Source organism: Geotrypetes seraphini, chromosome 17 (genome assembly GCF_902459505.1).
Source record: "Geotrypetes seraphini chromosome 17, aGeoSer1.1, whole genome shotgun sequence".
NCBI classification, from domain to species: Eukaryota; Metazoa; Chordata; class Amphibia; order Gymnophiona; family Dermophiidae; genus Geotrypetes; species Geotrypetes seraphini.
In genome coordinates this window covers 45123785-45126853 of record NC_047100.1, presented here as the reverse complement: position 1 = coordinate 45126853, position 3069 = coordinate 45123785, and positions in this window count along the sequence as shown.

The window sequence follows — 3069 nt, the reverse complement described above, 5'->3', positions numbered from 1 at the left end:
GAGAAAGGTGCTTGTCCTAAGAGAAAGCAAATTTACTTACCTGTAGCAGGTGTTCTCAGAGGACAGTAGGTACAATATTCTCACAATCCACCCACCGCCCCTAGTTGCCTTCTTAGCTCTGTTATTGAACTGCAAAACTTAAGACTAGCCTTACTGGGTCAGACCAATGGTCCATCAAGCCTAGTAGCCCATTCTCACAGTGGCCAATCCAGGTCTCTAGTACCTGGCCAAAACCCAGAGTAGCAACATCCCATGCTACCGAACCATGGCAAGCAGAGGCTTTCCCCACATCTTAATAACAGACTATAGACTTTTCCTTCAGGAATTTGTCTAAACCTTTCTTAAAACCAGGTACGCCATCCATTTTTACCACAAGCTCTGGCAACTCATTCCAGAGCGTAACTATTCTCTGAGTGAAAAAAATACTTCCTCCTATTGGTTTTAAACATTGAGTGTTCCCTAGTCTTTGTAATTTTTGACAGAGTGAAAAATCGATCCACTCGTACACATTCTACTCGACTCAGGATTTTGTAGACTTCAATCGTAGCTCCCCTCAGCCTTCAAGTGGGAAGGCACCAGCATACGAGTGGTAATGGACAGTGCCTTAAAATTTAAAGTGCTAAATTAATGGCCTTAATAATAATTCTGAGTAATGGCAATAGTCAGTATTCAAAAAACGTCAATAAATACCACCCTCTCTTCTATCTTAATGTTCATAATTTCACTTGTTGCTTATATCATTTGTTAGCAATCGGTTCTCATGTACTCAAAACATTTCAAGAGCCTTTCTTTCAAATTTTTCATGCACGGCCTCAGCAGCTACACTCAGGCAACGCTCAAGCCTAAAAGTAGCCAGCCTCCTCATTGGCTTTTGAATTAATTTTCCTTAGTGTTTAAATAGTTAAATACACTTAAAGCCAATAAATAACTTAACTATTTAAACACTTGCACCCTTGATGATGCATTTCTATAATTAATCACTTTAAGCAGCCTTTATGTTTGGGGATATAATATCCAAAACGGATTAAATAGTATAAAAAAAATATAGAGATGTCTAGTGTGTAGGAGTTGGGTTATATAAGAGAGATGTTCTGCATGTCCACCCAAAGTGGGTAAGGCTCAACTGTGCAGACTGAATGGGCCATTTAGGTCTTTTACTGTGCTCCAGCTGTCGTGCCTTTCCCACATGGCAAATGCAGCCCTAAGATGTTTAATAATGATGCTAAAATGGGACCCAAAATGTATTCTAGGAAAAGCTCATAGACATTTGTGTAACTATTGCAATGGCATGCCATCTTAGCTGCTTTCTAATACCTGTTTTTTCAAAAATATTTGTCATTCACTAAAAAAAATACTAGATGAATCATTTTAGGCTGACCTTTACAAAAACAATATCAGTGTTTGTTTGCCAACCATCTATATGCCCCTCTGGATTCTGGACACCATTTTATCGTGAAGTAAGATGAACTGAACATTATTCTGGTTATAGGCAGAAGACTTAAGTAAAGAAGTTGCTGGATTTATAGCGCCTTATCAAACTGAAGTAGAGAGAAATTGGGATCCCCAGTTCAAATATGACCTTTCTGGTTTATCTTTTCACTGTTGGCATGATACATTATCCTAAGAAAGATCTTACGATTCTGGTAATTTGGGGCCTTAATGGAAGAGAAAGTTTCTCCCATTTTTTTCCTGTGTAGAATCATTTTAGAAATGGGGCACATAGGATAAACACAACTTGAAAAGGCTTTATTTAGTCATATTTATAAACCTCATATCCAAGATCCACTCTATCTAATATAGAATTAAAATCACCGTGATAAAATAGACATACAAATACTCTACAATTAGTGATACTCCTAAAGACTTTACTAGCAAACGACCAAATCACCCAGTCCCTGCATTATAAAGATAAGTTTACAATTTCATGTTAAAACAATTTGGCCCACTTTCTTAACATCTCAGACACAGCATATCCTCAAAACGGGGGCCTGAACTGAAAAAGAGATGGGTCTCGATCAGTGGCATACCTAGCATATGTTGTAAACAACTCAGATGTATTGAAAACCAATGTATATGACAACAACTCTTTCAATTGGAGACTGGTGTGGTCAAAAGATGTTATAGTAGTGAAGTTTTGCAGAAGTAATGAGAAGCCAGTAAAGCTCTAAGTTTGCTCAAAAAGAAGGAAAAAGCCTCAGAAAGGGCCCTCCCACCACCACAAAGGTGGATATAAAGGTGGTTGAGCGGTAACCTCACAGGCAAAATCTTCATTTAAAAGTGAGCATTATAAACGTTTGAGCAAAAACTATGCTTCACATATACAAAATTTCTAATAGAGGAAAAAATCCCACTTATCTTGAGGCTGATCGGCACACCAACGGAGGCCAGCGTTTCACCGACAGGCTACATCAGGATTACATCGGGTCACATCCTGATGTAGCCTGTCGGTAAAACGCTGGCCTCCGTTGGTGTGCCCCCCCCACTCCCCCCCCTTGGTACGCCACTGGTCCTGATAAGTTTTCCTCAAAAAATGAACACATGACGCACAAAAACAGCCCTCCCCCTGACTCATTTGGAACTGAGATAACAGGGACCAATGCGTGTAACATTTTAAAAGCCATAGTTGATCAGATATGCAGCTGGAAGCCAGCCTAACTGGGCTAAAACAGGCATTATATGATCAAATTTGCATAAACCCCTTAAGGTTATCCGCTATATTTTACAGTAACTGTGCATGCTGAACCTCTTTCTGTATGTATATGCAAAAACACAACCCACAAGATCATAAATAAGTATGTCAGTATCAGCTTTAAATATGATGGGGTAGCTCGGAGACATAGGGCTCCTTTACGAAGCCGTGGTAGCGGTTTAACGCGCGTAATAACACGCGCTAAACCGCCGGACACGCTAGCCACTACCGCCTCCTCTCGAGCAGGGGTTAGCGCGTAATGAAAAGTCACGCGCGTTAACCCCGCTAGCGCAGCTTGATAAAAGGAGCCCATAGAGGGGCAATCAAGGAGAGGAAACCCTCCAACCACCTCACCGCCCAATCGTTACTTAATCCTTCAT